General features: G+C 40.4%; 1 pseudogene; it reads left to right on the plus strand.

Moving 5' to 3' along the window:
* The first annotated feature begins 14,233 nt into the window (after positions 1-14,233).
* LOC122477058 lies at positions 14,234-22,265 on the plus strand (annotated as a pseudogene).
* The last annotated feature ends 628 nt before the right edge of the window (positions 22,266-22,893 follow it).

A 22,893-nucleotide genomic window follows, 5' to 3' on the forward strand; every position in this document is an offset into this window, starting at 1 on the left:
ATAAAGGGAGACCTATAAGACTCGTGACTGATCTCTCTTTTGAAACTTGGCAGGCCAGAAAGAATTGGCACGAGATTTTCAGGGTGCTAGACAGAAAAAATATGCAGCCAAGAATCCTTTATCCAGCAAGTCTGTCATTTAGAATAGAAGGAGAGATAAAGGTCTTCCCAAACAAACAAAAACTGAAGGAATTTGTCACCACTAAACCAGCCCTACAAGAGATCCTAAGGGGGACCCTGTGAGACAAAGTACCAGAGGCATCACTACAAGCATAAAACATACAGACATCACAATGACTCTAAACCCGTATCTTTCTATAATAACACTGAATGTAAAAGGATTAAATGCGCCAACCAAAAGACATAGGGTATCAGAATGGATACAAAAACAAGACCCATCTATTTGCTGTCTACAAGAGACTCATTTTAGACCTGAGGACACCTTTAGATTGAGAGTGAGGGGATGGAGAACTATTTATCATGCGACTGGAAGCCAAAAGAAAGCTGGAGTAGCCATACTTATATCAGACAAACTAGACTTTAAATTAAAGGCTGTAACAACAGATGAAGAAGGACATTATAGTTACAGGGTCTATCCATCAGGAAGAGCTAACAATTATAAATGTCTATGTGCCGAATACCGGAGCCCCCAAATATATAAAACAATTACTCATAAACATAAGCAACCTTATTGATAAGAATGTGGTAATTGCAGGGGACTTTAACACCCCACTTACAGAAATGGATAGATCATCTAGACACACGGTCAATAAAGAAACAAGGGCCCTGAATGAGACATTGGATCAGATGGACTTGACAGATCTATTTAGAACTCTGCATCCCAAAGCAACAGAATATACTTTCTTCTCGAGTGCACATGGAACATTCTCCAAGATAGATCATATACTGGGTCACAAAACAGCCCTTCATAAGTTTACAAGAATTGAAATTATACCATGCATACTTTCAGACCACAATGCTATGAAGCTTGAAATCAACCACAGAAAAAAGTCTGGAAAACCTCCAAAAGCATGGAGGTTAAAGAACACCCTACTAACGAATGAGTGGGTCAACCAGGCAATTAGAGAAGAAATTAAAAAATATATGGAAACAAACGAAAATGAAAATACAACAATCCAAACGCTTTGGGACGCAGCGAAGGCAGTCCTGAGAGGAAAATACATTGCAATCCAGGCCTATCTCAAGAAACAAGAAAAATCCCAAATACAAAATCTAACAGCACACCTAAAGGAACTAGAAGCAGAACAGCAAAGGCAGCCTAAACCCAGCAGAAGAAGAGAAATAATAAAGATCAGAGCAGAAATAAACAATATAGAAACTAAAAAAACTGTAGAGCAGATCAACGAAACCAAGAGTTGGTTTTTTGAAAAAATAAACAAAATTGACAAACCTCTAGCCAGGCTTCTCAAAAAGAAAAGGGAGATGACCCAAATAGATAAAATCATGAATGAAAATGGAATTATTACAACCAATCCCTCAGAGATACAAACAATTATCAGGGAATACTATGAAAACTTATATGCCAACAAATTGGACAACCTGGAAGAAATGGACGAATTCCTGAACACCCACACGCTTCCAAAACTCAATCAGGAGGAAATAGAAAGCTTGAACAGACCCATAACCAGCGAAGAAATTGAATCGGTTATCAAAAATCTCCCAACAAATAAGAGTCCAGGACCAGATGGCTTCCCAGGGGAGTTCTACCAGACGTTTAAAGCAGAGATAATACCTATCCTTCTCAAGCTATTCCAAGAAATAGAAAGGGAAGGAAAACTTCCAGACTCATTCTATGAAGCCAGTATTACTTTGATTCCTAAACCAGACAGAGACCCAGTAAAAAAAGAGAACTACAGGCCAATATCCCTGATGAATATGGATGCAAAAATTCTCAATAAGATACTAGCAAATCGAATTCAACGGCATATAAAAAGAATTATTCACCATGATCAAGTGGGATTCATTCCTGGGATGCAGGGCTGGTTCAACATTCGCAAATCAATCAACGTGATACATCACATTAACAAAAAAAGAGAGAAGAACCATATGATCCTGTCAATCGATGCAGAAAAGGCCTTTGACAAAATCCAGCACCCTTTCTTAATAAAAACCCTTGAGAAAGTCGGGATAGAAGGAACATACTTAAAGATCATAAAAGCCATTTATGAAAAGCCCACAGCTAACATCATCCTCAACGGGGAAAAACTGAGAGCTTTTTCCCTGAGATCAGGAACACGACAAGGATGCCCACTCTCACCGCTGCTGTTTAACATAGTGCTGGAAGTTCTAGCATCAGCAATCAGACAACAAAAGGAAATCAAAGGCATCCAAATTGGCAAAGATGAAGTCAAGCTTTCGCTTTTTGCAGATGACATGATATTATACATGGAAAATCCGATAGACTCCACCAAAAGTCTGCTAGAACTGATACAGGAATTCAGCAAAGTTGCAGGATACAAAATCAATGTACAGAAATCAGTTGCATTCTTATACACTAACAATGAAGCAACAGAAAGACAAATAAAGAAACTGATCCCATTCACAATTGCACCAAGAAGCATAAAATACCTAGGAATAAATCTAACCAAAGATGTAAAGGATCTGTATGCTGAAAACTATAGAAAGCTTCTGAAGGAAATTGAAGAAGATTTAAAGAAATGGAAAGACATTCCCTGCTCATGGATTGGAAAAATAAATATTGTCAAAATGTCAATACTACCCAAAGCTATCTACACATTCAATGCAATCCCAATCAAAATTGCACCAGCATTCTTCTCGAAACTAGAACAAGCAATCCTAAAATTCATATGGAACCACAAAAGGCCCCGAATAGCCAAAGGAATTTTGAAGAAGAAGACCAAAGCAGGAGGCATCACAATCCCAGACTTTAGCCTCTACTACAAAGCTGTCATCATCAAGACAGCATGGTATTGGCACCAAAACAGACACATAGACCAATGGAATAGAATAGAAACCCCAGAACTAGACCCACAAACGTATGGCCAACTCATCTTTGACAAAGCAGGAAAGAACATCCAATGGAAAAAAGACAGCCTCTTTAACAAATGGTGCTGGGAGAACTGGACAGCAACATGCAGAAGGTTGAAACTAGACCACTTTCTCACACCATTCACAAAAATAAACTCAAAATGGATAAAGGACCTCAATGTGAGACAGGAAACCATCAAAACCTTAGAGGAGAAAGCAGGAAAAGACCTCTCTGACCTCAGCCGTAGCAATCTCTTACTCGACACATCCCCAAAGGCAAGGGAATTAAAAGCAAAAGTGAATTACTGGGACCTTATGAAGATAAAAAGCTTCTGCACAGCAAAGGAAACAACCAACAAAACTAAAAGGCAACCAACGGAATGGGAAAAGATATTCGCAAATGACATATCGGACAAAGGGCTAGTATCCAAAATCTATAAAGAGCTCACCAAACTCCACACCCGAAAAACAAATAACCCAGTGAAGAAATGGGCAGAAAACATGAATAGACACTTCTCTAAAGAAGACATCCGGATGGCCAACAGGCACATGAAAAGATGTTCAGCGTCGCTCCTTATCAGGGAAATACAAATCAAAACCACACTCAGGTATCACCTCACGCCAGTCAGAGTGGCCAAAATGAACAAATCAGGAGACTATAGATGCTGGAGAGGATGTGGAGAAACGGGAACCCTCTTGCACTGTTGGTGGGAATGCAAATTGGTGCAGCCGCTCTGGAAAGCAGTGTGGAGGTTCCTCAGAAAATTAAAAATAGACCTACCCTATGACCCAGCAATAGCACTGCTAGGAATTTATCCAAGGGATACAGGAGCACTGATGCATAGGGCCACTTGTACCCCAATGTTCATAGCAGCACTCTCAACAATAGCCAAATTATGGAAAGAGCCTAAATGTCCATCAACTGATGAATGGATAAAGAAATTGTGGTTTATATACACAATGGAATATTACATGGCAATGAGAAAAAATGAAATATGGCCTTTTGTAGCAACGTGGATGGAACTGGAGAGTGTGATGCTAAGTGAAATAAGCCATACAGAGAAAGACAGATACCATATGGTCTCACTCTTATGTGGATCCTGAGAAACTTAACAGGAACCCATGGGGGAGGGGAAGGAAAAAAAAAAAAGAGGTTAGAATGGGAGAGAGCCAAAGCATAAGAGACTGTTAAAAACTGAGAACAAACTGAGGGTTGATGGGGGGTGGGAGGGAGGAGAGGGTGGGTGATGGGTATTGAGGAGGGCACCTATTGGGATGAGCACTGGGTGTTGTATGGAAACCAATTTGTCAATAAATTTCAGAAAAAAAAAGAAATAAACAATATAGAATCTAAAAAAAACTGTAGAGCAGATCAACGAAACCAAGAGTTGGTTTTTTGAAAAAATAAACAAAATTGACAAACCTCTAGCCAGGCTTCTCAAAAAGAAAAGGGAGATGACCCAAATAGATAAAATCATGAATGAAAATGGAATTATTACAACCAATCCCTCAGAGATACAAACAATTATCAGGGAATACTATGAAAAATTATATGCCAACAAATTGGACAACCTGGAAGAAATGGACAAATTCCTGAACACCCACACACTTCCAAAACTCAATCAGGAGGAAATAGAAAGCTTGAACAGACCCATAACCAGCGAAGAAATTGAATCGGTTATCAAAAATCTCCCAACAAATAAGAGTCCAGGACCAGATGGCTTCCCAGGGGAGTTCTACCAGACGTTTAAAGCAGAGATAATACCTATCCTTCTCAAGCTATTCCAAGAAATAGAAAGGGAAGGAAAACTTCCAGACTCATTCTATGAAGCCAGTATTACTTTGATTCCTAAACCAGACAGAGACCCAGTAAAAAAAGAGAACTACAGGCCAATATCCCTGATGAATATGGATGCAAAAATTCTCAATAAGATACTAGCAAATCGAATTCAACAGCATATAAAAAGAATTATTCACCATGATCAAGTGGGATTCATTCCTGGGATGCAGGGCTGATTCAACATTCGCAAATCAATCAACGTGATACATCACATTAACAAAAAAAAAAGAGAAGAACCATATGATCCTGTCAATCGATGCAGAAAAGGCCTTTGACAAAATCCAGCACCATTTCTTAATAAAAACCCTTGAGAAAGTCGGGATAGAAGGAACATACTTAAAGATCATAAAAGCCATTTATGAAAAGCCCACAGCTAACATCATCCTCAACGGGGAAAAACTGAGAGCTTTTTCCCTGAGATCAGGAACATGACAAGGATGCCCACTATCACCGCTGCTGTTTAACATAGTGCTGGAAGTTCTAGCATCAGCAATCAGACAACAAAAGGAAATCAAAGGCATCCAAATTGGCAAAGATGAAGTCAAGCTTTCAATTTTTGCAGATGACATGATATTATACATGGAAAATCCGATAGACTCCACCAAAAGTCTGCTAGAACTGATACAGGAATTCAGCAAAGTTTCAGGATACAAAATCAATATACAGAAATCAGTTGTGTTCTTATACACTAACAATGAAGCAACAGAAAGACAAATAAAGAAACTGATCCCATTCACAACTGCACCAAGAAGCATAAAATACCTAGGAATAAATCTAACCAAAGATGTAAAGGATCTGTATGCTGAAAACTATAGAAAGCTTCTGAAGGAAATTGAAGAAGATTTAAAGAAATGGAAAGACATTCCCTGCTCATGGATTGGAAAAATAAATATTGTCAAAATGTCAATACTACCCAAAGCTATCTACACATTCAATGCAATCCCAATCAAAATTGCACCAGCATTCTTCTCGAAACTAGAACAAGCAATCCTAAAATTCACATGGAACCACAAAGGGCCCCGAATAGCCAAAGGAATTTTGAAGAAGAAGACCAAAGCAGGAGGCATCACAATCCCAGACTTTAGCCTCTACTACAAAGCTGTCATCATCAAGACAGCATGGTATTGGCACCAAAACAGACACATAGACCAATGGAATAGAATAGAAACCCCAGAACTAGACCCACAAACGTATGGCCAACTCATCTTTGACAAAGCAGGAAAGAACATCCAATGGAAAAAAGACAGCCTCTTTAACAAATGGTGCTGGGAGAACTGGACAGCAACATGCAGAAGGTTGAAACTAGACCACTTCCTCACACCATTCACAAAAATAAACTGAAAATGGATAAAGGACCTGAATGTGAGACAGGAAACCATCAAAACCTTAGAGGAGAAAGCAGGAAAAGACCTCTCTGACCTCAGCCGTAGCAATCTCTTACTCGACACATCCCCAAAGGCAAGGGAATTAAAAGCAAAAGTGAATTACTGGGACCTTATGAAGATAAACAGCTTCTGCACAGCAAAGGAAACAACCAACAAAACTAAAAGGCAACCAATGAAATGAGAAAAGATATTTGCAAATGACATATTGGACAAAGGGCTAGTATCCAAAGTCTATAAAGAGCTCACAAAACTCCACACCCGAAAAACAAATAACCCAGTGAAGAAATGGGCAGAAAACATGAATAGACACTTCTCTGAAGAAGACATCCGGATGGCCAACAGGCACATGAAAAGATGTTCAGCGTCGCTCCTTATCAGGGAAATACAAATCAAAACCACACTCAGGTATCACCTCACGCCAGTCAGAGTGGCCAAAATGAACAAATCAGGAGACTATAGATGCTGGAGAGGATGTGGAGAAACGGGAACCCTCTTGCACTGTTGGTGGGAATGCAAATTGGTGCAGCCGCTCTGGAAAGCAGTGTGGAGGTTCCTCAGAAAATTAAAAATAGACCTACCCTATGACCCAGCAATAGCACTGCTAGGAATTTATCCAAGGATACAGGAGTACTGACGCATAGGGCCACTTGTACCCCAATGTTCATAGCAGCACTCTCAACAATAGCCAAATTATGGAAAGAGCCTAAATGTCCATCAACTGATGAATGGATAAACAAGTTGTGGTTTATATACACAATGGAATATTACGTGGCAATGAGAAAAAATGAAATATGGCCTTTTGTAGCAACGTGGATGGAACTGGAGAGTGTGATGCTAAGTGAAATAAGGCATACAGAGAAAGACAGATACCATATGGTTTCACTCTTATGTGGATCCTGAGAAACTTAACAGGAACCCATGGGGGAGGGGAAGGAAAAAAAAAAAAGAGGTTAGTGTGCGAGAGAACCAAAGCATAAGAGACTGTTAAAAACTGAGAACAAACTGAGGGTTGATGGGGGGTGGGAGGGAGGAGAGGGTGGGTGATGGGTATTGAGGAGGGCACCTTTTGGGATGAGCACTGGGTGTTGTATGGAAACCAATTTGTCAATAAATTTCATATAAAAAATAAATAAAATATTTTAAAATATTTATTATTTTTCTGAGACTTACTGGTATATTTGCAGAGATCTTAGGGGTAGATCTGGGAATAACTGGCTAAAAAACATGAGGAGATAGGATGAAAAGGATTTACAGCTATATCAGTTTTAAAAAGAAAAGAAACCAGGGAAAATTAGTCAACCTTAATTTTTTTCAACTGTATAGCCATTTATTATTTTTTCAATATATAAAATTTATTGTCAAATTGGTTTCCATACAACACCCAGTACTCATCCCAAAAGGTGCCCTCCTCAATACCCATCACCCACCCTCCCGTCCTTCCCACCCCCCATCAACCCTTAGTTTCTTCTCAGTTTTTAAGAGTCTCTTATGCTTTGGCTCTCTCCCACTCTAACCTCTTTTCCTTCCCCTCCCCCATGGGTTCCTGTTAAGTTTCTCAGGATCCACATAACAGTGAACACATATGGTATCTGTCTTTCTCAGTATGGCTTCTTTCACTTAGCGTAATACTCTCCAGTTCCATCCACGTTGCTACAAAGGGCCATATTTTATTCTTTCTCATTGCCACGTAGTATTCCATTGTGTATATAAACCACAATTTCTTTACCAATTCATCAGTTGATAGACATTTAGGTTCTTTCCATAATTTGACTACTTGACTATTGTTGAGAGTGCTGCTATAAACATTGGGGTACAAGTGCCTGTATGCGTCAGTACTCCTGTATCCTTGGATAAATTCCTAGCAGTGCTACTGCTGGGTCATAGGGTAGGTCTATTTTTAATCTTTTGAGGAACCTCCACACTGTTTTCCAGAGTGGCTGCATCAATTTGCATTCCCACCAACAGTGCAAGAGGATTCCCATTTCTCCACATCTCTCCAGCATCTATAGTCTCCTTATTTGTTCATTTTAGCCACTCTGAGACATGAGGTGATATCTGAGTATGGTTTTGATTTGTATTTCCCTGATGAGGAGCGACGTTGAACATCTTTTCATGTGCCTGTTGGCCATCCGGATGTCTTCTTTAGAGAAGTGTCTATTCATGTTTTCTTCCCATTTCTTCACTGGATTATTTGTTTTTTGGGTGTGGAGTTTGGTGAGCTCTTTATAGATTTTGGATACTAGCGCTTTGTCTAATATGTCATTTGCAAATATCTTTTCCCATTCCGTTGGTTGCCTTTTAGTTTTGTTGGTTGTTTCCTTTGCTGTGCAGAAGCTTTTTATCTTGATGAGGTCCCAATAGTTCATTTTTGCTTTTTTTTTAAATTTTTTTTCAACGTTTATTTATTTTTGGGACAGCGGGAGACAGAGCCTGAACCGGGGAGGGGCAGAGAGAGAGGGAGACACAGAATCGGAAACAGGCTCCAGGCTCTGAGCCATCAGCCCAGAGCCTGACGCGGGGCTCGAACTCACGGACTGCGAGATCGTGACCTGGCTGAAGTCAGAAGCTTAACCGACTGCGCCACCCAGGTGCCCCTCATTTTGCTTTTAATTCCCTTGCCTTTGGGGATGTGTCAAGTAAGAAATTGCTGCGGCTGAGGTCAGAGAGGTTTTTTCCTGCTTTCTCCTCTAGGGTTTTGATGGTTTCCTGTCTCACATTCAGGTCCTTTATCCATTTTTAGTTTACTTTTGTGAATGGTGTGAGAAAGTGGTCTAGTTTCAACCTTCTGCATGTTGCTGTCCAATTCTCCCAGCACTATTTGTTAAAGAGACTGTCTTTTTTTCCATTGGATGTCCTTTCCTGATTTGTCAAAGATGAGTTGGCCATACGTTTGTGGGTCTAGTTCTGGGGTTTGTATTCTATTCCATTGGTCTATGTGTCTGTTTTTGTGCCAAAGTCAACCTTAATTAAATGAGAGACTGTATTCTTGTAACTGTTAAATAAAATAGCTATGGATTCGACTGGAACAAGCCATTGAAGATTTATCGGTCTCAGTTTCTCACTTATAAAATGGGATAATAATATTTTCTTTAAAGCTTTTTTGTGAGGAATAAAAGAGAGAATATACATTAAGTGCTTAGTATATTGGAAATTACATGCATTCGCTGTATTATCTATTTTAGCCAAAGAGAAAAATTTGTTCCTTTTTCTTTAAATATCACAAGATTAGTTGTATGTTAATACGGATTTCTGTTCATTCTTTGAATGTGTGAGGTAGTGTGTGTATGTGTGCTCAAGTTTCTATGCAATGTGTCTACAGATGCTTCTGCTTTTTGAAGTCACTAAAGCCACAGTTTTGTACTTTAAAAAAGTGAGGTTTATTGACTGACTCATTTTCTACCTTCAAGCTTTCTTTTCTCTCACAAGTCTTCTTCTTTCTGTTAATGCTAGGTTTTTAGACGCTATTCTGGCTTAGAGTCTAGAAAGGAATCTTGGATCTATCTTCCTTCTAGCATATAGAGCCTCTTGGTGTCACTCCTCTATCCTTGAGGACCTGGTTGAGTAATTTCTCTGGGGAAGGTATGTAGAGGGGAGCTTGGAATTTGGCAGGTTCTCTTCAGAGTTGTGAATTTTGACTTGCAAATGCCTCTTTTTTTAGAAGCAGCTACCAGGCTGATCTTTCTTAGAACCTTAGAGGCATAAAGTTGAATGTCTTCGCCCGCAAGGAGAGTAAGCCAAGATGACTTCCTTGTTCTCTTCCTTATCCTCCACCTTCACTGCCTGACCAAACTCAGAAAAATTCTGAGATCAAGGCAGGGAAGTGTTAAGTTCTTTTCTAGTTTCAGAAACAGTTCTTTCTGATTTCTCTAGTGGCTCTATCAGGAGCATCCCCTAAGGAGGCCTTAGGAGTGGGAATACTAATCCCTAAATGGGCCTGGCACTGGTAGGTGAACACTTGAAGAATCCATAGGGTTGGAGGGTATATTCTTTGAGGACATTCTGGGGCCGGGTAGGTGTAGATATATTAACTTTTCAAATTTTATGTCATATATAATTTAATCCCCAGACTATTTATTTTTAGACTTACCTTGATTTAGTTAAAAATATTAAGTACAGGTCATATGTAGATGAGAACAAAAACCATGAAGATGGCATGGGTTATTAAAATGGCTGAAATGCTTCTTAATGTCATATTATGTGTTGCGCACTGAGCTGGTCCCTTTGTAGATAGGAATAAAAAAACGAGTCCAGTTTCTGGTCCTCAAACACCTCAGAGCTGCCTAAGAGAATTTATATAGCACCTAATACACTAAGGAACCTGATACACAAGCAAGACATCTACAGAGGAAAAACAAATCTCTACTATACATTAGAAGGGATATTTTTCCTATCAATATTAACACCAAAATTAATTTTAATTAAACAAATAGGTCTACCATATTTCATGCAGTGTGCCATCTACTAAATATGAAAAGGCCACTGGAATGGGGTCCTTCCCCTCAAAGTTCTCACAGTCTGGGTCTCATAATCTCGCACTAACAGAATAGCATAACAAAGGACTATAGCTACTGAATTTGAAGTCTTTATGGAGTGATGAAAAGGGAGGGATAAGAGAAAGGGGAGACAGTGAAATAAATTGAATGAGTGGGCAAAGGAGAAGGAAAATGAGGGAATATGTCTCATTATGAATGTGAAAGTTCTAAGTATACTTTGTAATTTTATCAGTCACTGGGGTCACATCTTTGATTCTTACTCATAGGGGAATGGCTCTATCATGGTGTCCTTATGCCCTTTCATGTATCCATTTAGGCAAAGGCCTAAACCACAGCTAATCTGAGTTCTAGAAGAACATATTGTGATCTTCTCAGAACACAAGAGAATGGGAGGCCATGGGAGCTGCTACAAGGACCCTTACTCACATTCCTATCTCCCCTAGGAGGATGTCAGGGGACAATTTCTCCTCTCCTCCCTGATTGAGGAGATAGGAAGCTTTCTGTCCTGTGTTCCTCAGAGGTGGGGAATATAAAGTCACTTAGCTGCTGTCTAGATTTGGCTCCCCCTACAACCTGTGTTGTAGTCTCCTGGCCGTTTTACTTCTGTTATCCTTTTTGATGCGTGGAACAAAGACCACAGGTTACTGGCACCTTTGGCTAAACTTTCTTTCACTATCTACATAAGTAATAAACTGTCTAAATCTAAAAGTGTCTCATTACATCTTTTCAGGTCAGAGTAATCAGGCCTTGACTTTGGCCTTGCCTTGTTTTAATAGTGAGCCTGGCAAATTCTGTCATTGTAGGAGTGGTAAATTCAAATTGTCCTTTTAGAAAACATGGGGCCACACAGGCCAGGTTAGGAGGTAAGATAGATTTCCTGGGGGCACCTGGGTGGCTCAGTCAGTTAAGCCTCTGACTTCCATTCAGGCCATAATCCTGTGGTCCGTGAATTCCAGCCCCACCTTAGGCTCTGTGCTGACAGCTTGGAGCCTGGAGCCTGCTTCAGATTCTGTGTCTCCATCTCTCTCTGCCCCTCCCCTGCTCACACTCTGTCTCTCTCTCTCCCCAAAATAAATAAACATTAAAAAATAAAACTTAAAGATTTCCTGGCATCTGGTAGCTCATGTTCTCATCTATGTAGTGCACAAAATGGAAAGTAAGGTTCCCCTACTAAGGGATTATACAGGACATGTTAGGAAGGATAAGACATCTCGTGTTCAGGTAGTGCAGCCCTTGGCCTAAGAAGTGGGCCTTCCCACAGGGGCTGTGTGAGCTCAGTTAGGAGATAGGACACTCAGGGATTCAGTAATGTTACCTGTTGATAAATGTTTGGAGGTCGAGTGGCTAGAAGTAAGATCAAAACCAGCTGTTCAATTGGTGTTTTGTTTTTATTAAAAGTGCATTTGTTGAGACCTTAAAACCAAAAGTAAATGCAAGGATATGTTTATTGTGCCACCCTTTTCCCCTACTCCTTGAGCTTTTGGCTATAGTGTAAATCCAGAAGTGCCTATTTTAAAGCTCTTTGTTCTGTGTTTCTGTTAAAAAAACAAAAAGAAAAAAGAAAAGAAAAGAAAGCACATAATTGTGGGAAAACTTGGCATGGAGAGATGTAAAAAAAGTTTGTGAGTAAGGTTCAGGATGGTTCATAGTGTGTACCATTGTAAAAATGTGTACTTGGATTGAAATGTGATACGTGTTTGAAATTTGAATGCTTATAAAGTATTAGAAAATTCCTCTGATATCCAGAGTTTTCACTATATATGAACGTTTTGTTGGTTGGCAAATTAAAGATCTCGTTCTCAGTGGCCTTGGCTGCCTGCTAGCAGGAGTGACTGATAAGCCCCAACAAAATTCAAGGTCTGCTTGCCAGGAAAAGTTTCTTGAAATAATAGCAGCTTCACAACATTGAATCCCTCTGAAAGTCAACGAAAAACTGCTGTCAGTTGCAAACTAAAAATTGGTATGTTCCTGATAGAAAATTTGTAACTCTTACAGTCAGAGAAGTTGATACTACAGGGAACTTTGGTCCCCCTGCCCTGCTCCTGGCAGATTGACTCCATTTAGACTTTTAACTCCCTCCTCTTAGAGGCCTATAAGGGTTAAATGCCCTTTTAGAACAAAGGATAGGTGAGACTCCTCTGGTTGATTAACCAGATATGGAACAGGAGCTTGGTGGGCAATAGCAGACCTAGTTACTGAACTGCTCAGGGAAAGGTAGACAACTGGTGCTTGACCATCATGATGATGAGAACCCCAATGATTTGCATTAGTAGTTACAGTTAGAGATAAGAGGAGGGGGCCTCATAAAGCTAAAAAGTATTCCATGGTTGTTACTCACCCTCCTGTGCTACTGGGAAAGTAAAACTACTTCCCTCTGATCATTAGCTATAGGCACAGGTAAAGTATTCCCTGGTAATCAAGAGTTGTCAGATACTCACAGATGTGCTAAGGTCCACTCTTACAATGACTAGGAAATATGGGAAATTAGAGGTACGTTGGAGCAAAAGCCTAATTAAACTACAGAGGCTTGGCCCCTTTGACTAGCAGGTGAGGGAATTTTACTAGTCATACTAGTTTTGATGGGTGAGAGGGGATAGAAATCACTAGGTTACCCAAAGACTGACCCCATGCTTGAAGTCACATGCACCTTGTCTGATGACATGAGCATGGAAAAACATGTAAAGACCAATCAGGGTTTGATGCAGTGTGTCTTCACATGATAAAATTGTGGCCTACCTGAGATGAGTTTCTGTCATCTGATAAACACACATGGATGAGAACAGGGAAAGCTATAACTTCCCTTATGGTCACTGTAACCTGAGCCTAGATTTGTAATGGAGAACATGAGTGTTCAGATGAGACATTCATCCAGGGTCAGATTGACTGAATTTGTTCAGTTGGCAGTACTAGGCTATCAGGAACAATAAAATCTTCCCTTGTGCCCTGGAGATTGCCTCCAGATTCTGTCCAACAAACTATCAGAATGGAATCCTGGACACAAGACTAAAAAAATGTCTTTTAGGATAATGAAGACAAAAAAAAAAACCCACAATAATTGAAGTTCTAGACCATAGGACCATGTGGACCAGGCTATTATCCCAGAGGAGCTCCAGGGAAGAAAGTGATAATTTGCCCATTGTATTAGTCTATTCATGCTGCTATAATAAAGCACTATAGACTAAGTGGTTTAAACAACAGACATTTATTTCTCACAGTTCTAGGGCCTGGGAAGTCCAAGGTCAAGGTGCAAGCATATTTGGTATTTGGTGTGAGAGCCTCTTTCTTGGTTTATAGACTGCCATATTCTTGCTGTGACCTCACATGACAGAAGGGTCAAGGGAACTCTCTAGGGTCTCTCTTATAAACACACTAGTCACATTCATGAAGGCTCCATTCTCATAAGCTAACCACATCCTGAAGCCTGTACTTCCAAATGCCATCATATTGGGGATTAGGTTTTAAACATATGAGTGTTGGGAGCACATAAACATTCAGTTCATTGCACCCATGAAACTCTCTCACTATCAGAACCTAAGAGAACTACAAAACTTAAATATCCTGGCTGTAGTAGGGAATGATCCTTTGCCAGCTTCAGCATTTACTGAGGACAAACAGGAGGAGGACCAAGAGGACCTTGCTGAAGTTTATGCTCTTCAAGTTACTGTTGATCCAACACCACCTCTTTATCCAGACCTTACCACTTTCAAGACAAACAAGATTAGAACAAAGGTCAGGGTCCTTCCTTCCCTAAGAGGGTCTGAAGGACTTGTGTACTGGTCAGCGTGTTGGGAACATGGTGGAAATAAAGGTTGCCAAACCTTTTCAACCCTTTTGGACACTGGAACACAAAGACTATGGTTCTGGGCAGCATGCATAAGCATGGCCAGTAAGGTATGCTAAATGATGCCTGCCCCCAAAATGTTCACATCCTAATCCCCAGCACCTGTGAATATGTTTCATGGCAAAGGTAACTAAGCAAGTGTGATTAAATTAATAATCTTGAAATGGGGAGTTTATGCTGGATTATCCAGGTGGGCCCAATGTGATCATAAGAATCATTATAGTCCTTATAAGAGGAAGGCAGAAGGTCAGAGGAGAGAAGACTCTATGCTGCTGGTATTGAAGATAGAAGAAGGGGCCACAAGTCAACGAGTTCAGATAGCCTCCAGAATATGGAAAAGGCAAGGTAATGGATTCTCCTCTGAAGTTTCCAAAAGGAAACTTAAAGTTAGCCCTGCTAACACTTTAATTTTAGAATTCTGACCTCCAGAACTGTAAAAGAATAAAATTGTGTTGTTTTGAGCCACTGAGTTTGTGAAAATTTGTTACAGCACAACAGGAAAATTACACAGCCTCAAATTAATTACATTTGGAAATAAATCTCAGATTGGACAATGGACTTATAAAACCTTATATATGGGCCTTTTGGAGCCAATACCCACTAAAGTGGTTGTAACATACTTTTCTTGATTTTAAGGGTATCCCCCTTTTGAGAAATACCACAATTAGAATAGTGGTAGTGATGTGGATGGAAAACCAGGAGTGTTCCTGGATTCCTGATTCTAGTCATGTAGTTACTGTAAAGCAATAAAGATACCAGGGTGGTAATCGAGAACTAGTTGAGGCAGAGATTCTCAAAGAAACTATATGATAATTAATTTCTGTGTGTCTGGTGAAAAAAGCCAATGGTATTTGACATTTCACTTTGAACTTTTATAAACGATGCAGAGAACAATTCCTAAACCTGATAAATAAAACCTGATTACCTTAAAAACTCCAGCAAACAAAAGGGGGACACAATATCTGATAGACTTGTTCAGTATTTGAAGTTCACCATACTTCATATGAGGAAAAAGTAGCCATCTTTTAATGTGGTCCTGACCAGCAACAGGCCCTAGAAACTATCTAGCAAGCTGTGGAGACTTGTACTTGGGCCACTCAGCAGTAAAGGAGCCCTTTCAGCTACAAGTGTCAGTAATTGACAATTATGCAGACTGGAGTTTGTGACAAAAAGATCTGACTACTAGACAATGGTGCTCCCTGGGGTTTTGGACACACACCCCCCCCCTGCCCAAACAACACCGGGCAGTAGGTGATCGCATTTGAGAGACTATTAGTGGCTTGTTATTGGGTGTTGGTGGACTCTGAGAGACGAACAAAGCAACAGAAATGTTGTTATACCCTGATATTCCCACCATGGAATGGGTTAGAAATGAGAACACCAACAAAATAGATATTATACAAAAGCACCCATTATTAACTGGAAGTGGTATATTCAGGGAAAAAGTAAGATAGGTATTATGGCATCTCATCTCACAGTACATTAAAAAGTGTCTTGTCACCCTCCAGGCTGTCTCATATATGGGGCCTGTTCCAGTACCTTGGGCCTCTTGGGGGCTTTAGTACCCTTGAGGTTCCTGAGGATGCCTGGGCCTGGTTCACAGATAGATCAGCTGAATTCAAGGCCAACTGAGGTGTACTAGGCCCCTGCTTCTGTGCAGCTCCAAAGAAAACTGTACTACAGTGATACATGAAAAAGGGAACTCTGTTCAAAAGTGTATTTCCACGGTGTTTGCCCTGGAAAACACCCCCTGAGAATGCACCTTGTTGTGTGTTCCCTGACTTATGGGCAAAAACTATAAAAAGCTGGCAGTGTTGTACCTGTGAGGAGGATGACTACTAGATGATTAAGTCTCAGCCTCTGTAGAGATAACATTGTAAGGCAGCAAAGTGCACAAGACCCACAACCCCTGTTGGTGACCTGCACACACGCGCGCACGTGCGCGCGCACACACACACACACACACACACATATCAACTTTACTGTTTGGCCTATGTGGAAGACAGATGGATCTTGGAGAATAACAGTGTATCATTGTAAGTTTAACCTGGTGGTACCTCCAGTTGCAGTTCAGTTCTTTTGGAGTGTAGCACATCTCTTCATGGGTCATGCTTTGTACCTTACTTTTAGGGATCTGCTGAGATGTGAATCTAGTTACAGGTCTAGAGGCAAATGGGTGGTGGGAGTGAGTCTTGAGGAGAATCAGCATTGTCTTGCATGACTCACTTCCTGGGTGAAGACATTACAGTTTCCTCAGGTGATGCAGGGCTAATCTCAGATGGGGGTGGAAGGGCTGCTAACTCTGGGAGTGGGAAAGCTGCTATTACTGGGGGTGGGGAGGTCATTTTCACTGGCAAAGCAGACTCAGTAGAATTTAGAGGCTTCATGTCCTGAACTTCATCAAGGTCTTCCCATATGTTCCCATCCCAACTTTTAATATTCCATTCTTTCCTAATCAATGCCCTGACTTTAACAGTAGATACCCTGTGAGGCTGGGAGTTCAACTTGTGTTGTAATTCTGGTAATTGCTGGATGAAATTCTGTGTTTTATTTTTAGCAATCTCAGCCCTGAAGCTGAAGGAGAGAAGGGTCTTCTTCAGGGCACACATAGAAGCTTTCAGATAATTTATGTGGTGCTTGAGCTGGATATTCAAATCCCTGAGCCCACCCTTTTTTTCCCACTACTTTGTCCAGTGACATTAGGAGAAACCTCCTAATGAGCCAATATCATTATATTTACCAATTTCCCCAAAATATCCAAAACCATCATATATGCAGTCACCCAGCTCCTTGCTTCTTATCAATCAAGTGATTGATTAGGAATATACAATACAGATATTTTGCATATCTGTATTGCCAGATCCTGCCATGTTCTATCATTGCTCTCTTTACTACTAGAAATAGTCATGAGCATCTTTAAATCTAGTAAGTATGAAGAGTCAATTCCAGTAACCCTGAAACCGTTCAGAAAACTTATTCTTAACATCTATTCCTCTAGAACCACTGTCAGTACCAAAATCTGTATTAATCAGGGTTCTCTCCAGAAAACAAAACCAATTGTATGCTAATTAATGTATTCATTTATTTATTATGAAGAATTGGCTCAAGTGATTATGGAGGCTAAGAAGTCCCAGAGTCTGACACCTGGAAGCCAGAGACCCAGGAAAGCTCTGAAGGCCTGAGAACCAGGAGGACCTGATGGTATGAGTCTCAGTCTCAGGGCAGAAGACTGCTGTCCCAGCTCAAACAGTATGACAGAAAGGGGACAACTTCTCCCTTCTGCTTTTTTGTCCTATTCAGGCCCTCAACAGATTGGATGATGCCCACCCACATTGGGAAGAGCAATCTGCTTTACTCAGTCTACCAATTCAATTGTTAATCTTATTCAGAAATATCACCACAAACACACCAGAAATAATATTTAGTCAAATATCTGGACATCCTGTGATCCAGTCAAGTTGATATGTAAAAGTAACCATCATACTGATCAAATCTGCAGCATCCAGAAAAGGATACCTGGATACAGCATCCATCTGAATATAACATTGCACGGTGTATGGTAATTCATCTATAATCCAGGGTTGAACTCCAAAAGCTAGACCTACTAATTCCAGGGCTCACATAAAAAGCAAGACCTAGTACATGAGGCCAAGAAACCTGGCAAATGTGCCCAGACTGATAGCTACACATTCAAGTGGCAAAGGGAGCTTTGGGGCACATATCCAGAGGTACTAGATCTAGCTGGTCCTGACAAATAGACTATAATAGCCCTCTACTCTCCTCTTGAGAGTGCCATATGGCATTGGCTTCATAGACACCTTTTCAGGGTATGGCATTGCCATCCCTGTCCACTTAGCAAACGGAGACCATACTATTTAATGCCTCTTAGGTGGGTTATGTTGCATATTTTGATTCTCTAAACATGTGATTAGACATTGGTACTGTCTTTGTAGCAAAAAATAACAAATAGTGGGAAGTTATATAGGCATTCTATGGACATTTTATGCCCTATATCATTCCTAGGCAGTAGATGTATTGAAAGATAAAATAAACTCTTAAAGGAGAAAATGAAAAAGATAACTGAATAACCAAGGCTAAGCTCCCAGTGGAACACACACTTGTAATAGGCAGTTTGGGCTCTAAGTGTGGTAATTCCTCAGAAGGTTACCTTCCATCTAAATAAAATGCCTAATTATGAGGTTGGGGAGTGGGGGAGGAAACCAAGATGGGCTGTAAGAAAATCCAAACCACTTAATTCACTCTTCTCACTCTATTGTTTGTTGCTTCCACACATACTCCTGGGAAATCAGGCTACTAGAACTTGGAAGAAGCAAGATCGTGGGTATGGGAGACTAATCTGATGCTTCTTCAGTTGTCCGGCTATGCTCACTGAATTTGGGCAATTGTGGATATTGATGATAGTTATTAATATGAGGTAATAATTTCTAAGGTGGTCTGGGCATAGCCCACGTGTCAGAGGGTGGGAGAGCATCTCAAATGGTACAAGAAATACAGATAAATTTCTGAGCCACATAGATACAAAACAATGGATATGTTTGAGTAACACATTGGGAGGATTGGAAAAAATGGTGAAGTAACTGCTGTAGGAACCAGTCATACCAATCATGTGGCTGTGGAAAGAGAATAACAGCCCTGGCTGGTGGGAAAAGAAAATCTTTGACCTTGGGTGGACAATGGTAGAGAGTATTAATTTCTGTCTCCCTCCCTCAGTTCTTATCCATAGTACATCTGGTCAATTTAACACTGAGTGCCACTATTACCCATAACTCAATTGCTGACCAAGAACAAATCTTAGTTTAAGAACTCTCAGAAACCTCCCAATATCCAATGACTCCAGAAAGAACAAAGATTAACATTCTAGACACTGATATGATTCTCTTTAGCTTTATGTTGTTATTGCTGGACTCTTTTCTCTGCTTACATATTTAACTGGTTTGACTGCAACTGACTAAGGTCTCTCCTCCAGATGGTTCCCATCATTCTACTAGGAGTTACAGTTGTCAATCTTATCCAATGTCGCCTAAGTCAAACAGAACAGATTTGGTACAATCCCCTAATGTTACAATTAATTGACTTATCTGGGTGGTGCAATAGTCTGACTCCATTTTTATATTATTGTAGACTTCTGACAGCTTTTAAGCCTCACCTCTCCCTCTTGTTCATCTACCCACATTTGGGCAAGCTGATAAAAAACAGAAGTGCACCCTTCATTGGTGATAATGAGGGTTTCAAATCATGCAAGACCCTAATTATGCATAGGGACACTTGCCGTGGCCCCACCCCCTAACCACACTAAAAACTCCAAGCCAGTTTCCTTTTCTTGCTCTGTCATGGCATTTTCAGATCTGTTTGGGAAGCCTACCCTGCTCTCCCTCAAAATCCTCATTATGTGAATGTTAAACCTTTGAATATGCTCTTGGTGCATATGTGGCATCATCTGAACCTTATTTGGGGTGAGGGGTCTATCCTGTGCCTTCAGAGTGGGCACAACTATTGGCAATGTGAGTAGTGTAGTCTAGATGATGACCACCACCATTGGGGGTCTTTTTTTTCTCTTGCTTTGGCTTGATAACTTGCTCTGCTATCTGATGAAAAGTATGTAATTTGAGCTGTTACTGGCTGGCTTGCCTTTTGAGCTGTCCTCCTTTGTGTTGCATATGCTGTGTTCTACCAAGTTTCTAAGCTGGAAGTTTTGATAAATAATTGGGATTTGTGGACTGGAATAAGGGATTGATGTTCTCTTTAAAGTATCCCTGGGATATTTGTCGCCCAGACCCATCTATGTGTCTTATAATGAATGATTTGTTTCAAATTCAGAATTAGCTGTTACTGACACTAGGCTCAGGGGTATAACTTTTATCTTGTGATCAATCAGTTGTGTATCTCAACCAGGCATTGGCCCCCCTTTCTATAGAGCATTCATGGGAAAAGTTATACCCTGTGAAATATATGCAATATATGAATGGGTCAGGTGGTCACTTGTGTGGAGGAAGAACAGTCACTATTTGAGGATCAGTTGCTATTTGAAGATTTGAATTATTGAGGCTCACAATCCTAAATGCAGATGGCTCACTAGGACTAACAGGATACTTTAGTTCCTGCTGCTGCTTATGCCTGTTACCAAAAAAGATCCTCATCCTGAGGATAATCATGGACAAAATGACAATGACACTCTTGTAGCATACCAAGAGATTAATTCAAACTCAACTTAAGCCCATGGTCCTTAAACCCTAAAAAACAAAACAAAACAACAACAAAAAAACTATTGTGATGTGGGAGGCCCCTAACCCTCATGATACCAATTTGAGGCTCTCTGCAGAAATAAGTTTATAAGTAAATAAGGTAGGGATAATGTCTCCAAATATATGGAGAGAGAAAAAGAGAGCGAGTGGGGGGAGGAGTGGAGGGAGGGAGGGAGAGAGGGAGAGAAATGAGGATTAAGGAGTGCTCTTGTGATGAGCACCAGGTGTTGTATGGAATTGTTCAACCACTGTATTGTACACCTGAAACTAATATCACACTGTGTTAACTATACTGGAATTAAAACTAAAAAAACTTAAAAAAAAGAGAAGAGGAGAGGAAGAAGAAGGAGGAGGAGACAAAGGAGGAGGAGAAAAAGAAGAAGGGAAAAGGTGGATATAGAAAGGAGAAAAAGAAACAAAGGTCCAGAATCTGACCCAGTTGTAAAAACAACATTTACTAAATGAATTCATACAAGAAAAAGGTAAAGGGGCCCTAACTGGCATTTGTGCATCTATAGCATAGGTACTGAATTAATTTTAACAGCTGCTGAAATGAAAAATTGGCAAAACTTCATGGCCTTAATTCTGGGGCTCCACTTGCAGTTATAATTTGGATCTCACTAAATTTATGCATGGTGGGATAGATAATTTTATGTTTCAAATTGGAGGGTGTTTTGGGATGAGATTAAACATTCAGCAGCCTTCTCCACTGCGGAGCAGGGGGAGCCAGGCCTGGAACCTCTCCCTGGGGCCCTGATGGTGGAGGTTGATATGCGCAGTGATCATGGCAGCACCTGGATCCAGCAACAGCACCGTGCTGTTGCGCACCACAAAACACTTGGTGCTGAATTACTTCTCCAGCGGGGACCTGCTCTAAGACAACGTGCTTTGGGGCACAGAAGTTGGTGTGTTAGCCAACACTTTCATTGACCAAGGGAAGCTCATGCCAGATGATGTCATGCCTTGGCCGGACCTTCATGAGCTAAAAAACCTCACCCAATTTAGCTGACAGTTGTATGGTTTTCCAAGGACACTTCCACAGGCAGAAGCCCTGGATGGAGCTTGTCAAGTAGACACAGCAATACATCTGAACGTGGCCTTTGAGGTCATTAAGCAATGTCTCACTGCTTGCTGGATTCATCTAGCCAGAGGCTGAGTCTACAACATCGATTTCAACCCTCCCAAGACTGTGAGCATTGATGACTGGAGTGGAGAGCCTCTCATTCAGTGTGAGGATGATAAGCCAGAGTGAACTGTCCAGAGACTAAAGGCTTACGAAGTCCAAGCAGAGCCAGTCCTAGAATTTTACCAGAAAAGGGGGTGTTGGAAAAATTCTCCGGAACAGAAACCAACAAGATCAGGCCCTATTTCTACGCTTTCTTACAAGCAAACAAAAGTTCCACAAATAAGCCTGAAAGCATCAGCTACTCAATGAGGAAAAGTGCATATAACTAGTACAATAAGCAGATGCCCCTCATTTGTGCATTTAGAAACTCCTTGTCCTAAGAGTGGCTTGTATGACTTCTTTGAAAATTATATTAGTTTCTCTTGTACTGATTTTCTTCTAGAAATTAAGGATGTGCCAAATAGGTCTGATACTAAGATTAATCTTTCCGTCTGGTGTGTTTTATTGAGTTATCTTCTTTGGGTGTGCAATTCAAAAACATCAGATATGTCTTAACTTTTGAAAAATCTTCTGAAGCATAATTAGAAGAGCAATTGGTAGTAATATAACTTTTGTTAAGAAGAGTGGTTGATAAAAAGCTTCTTATTTTTCTGGAAAAGTTAAAAAAAGTCCTATGCCATTTGGGGAAATATTTCATCAGAGAAATTTGCATAGACTAATGCCAAAAAACTGGCATCATTAGCACTGTGCTTCATGATTTTGTGAGACACCATGTCTATCAAATTTCAGAAAAAAAGCAACTGGATGTGCAGATTAGTTTCAGGATGCATATTCACTGCTGCCTTTACACTAAGAAATTTAAAACTTAGCCACATATGCAGTATTTATTTTGTTGTTAAACATAACTTCAGTTTACTCGAAAGTTTCAGTCTTATAA

Source organism: Prionailurus bengalensis, chromosome X, assembly GCF_016509475.1.
Source record: "Prionailurus bengalensis isolate Pbe53 chromosome X, Fcat_Pben_1.1_paternal_pri, whole genome shotgun sequence".
Classification (NCBI taxonomy): domain Eukaryota; kingdom Metazoa; phylum Chordata; class Mammalia; order Carnivora; family Felidae; genus Prionailurus; species Prionailurus bengalensis.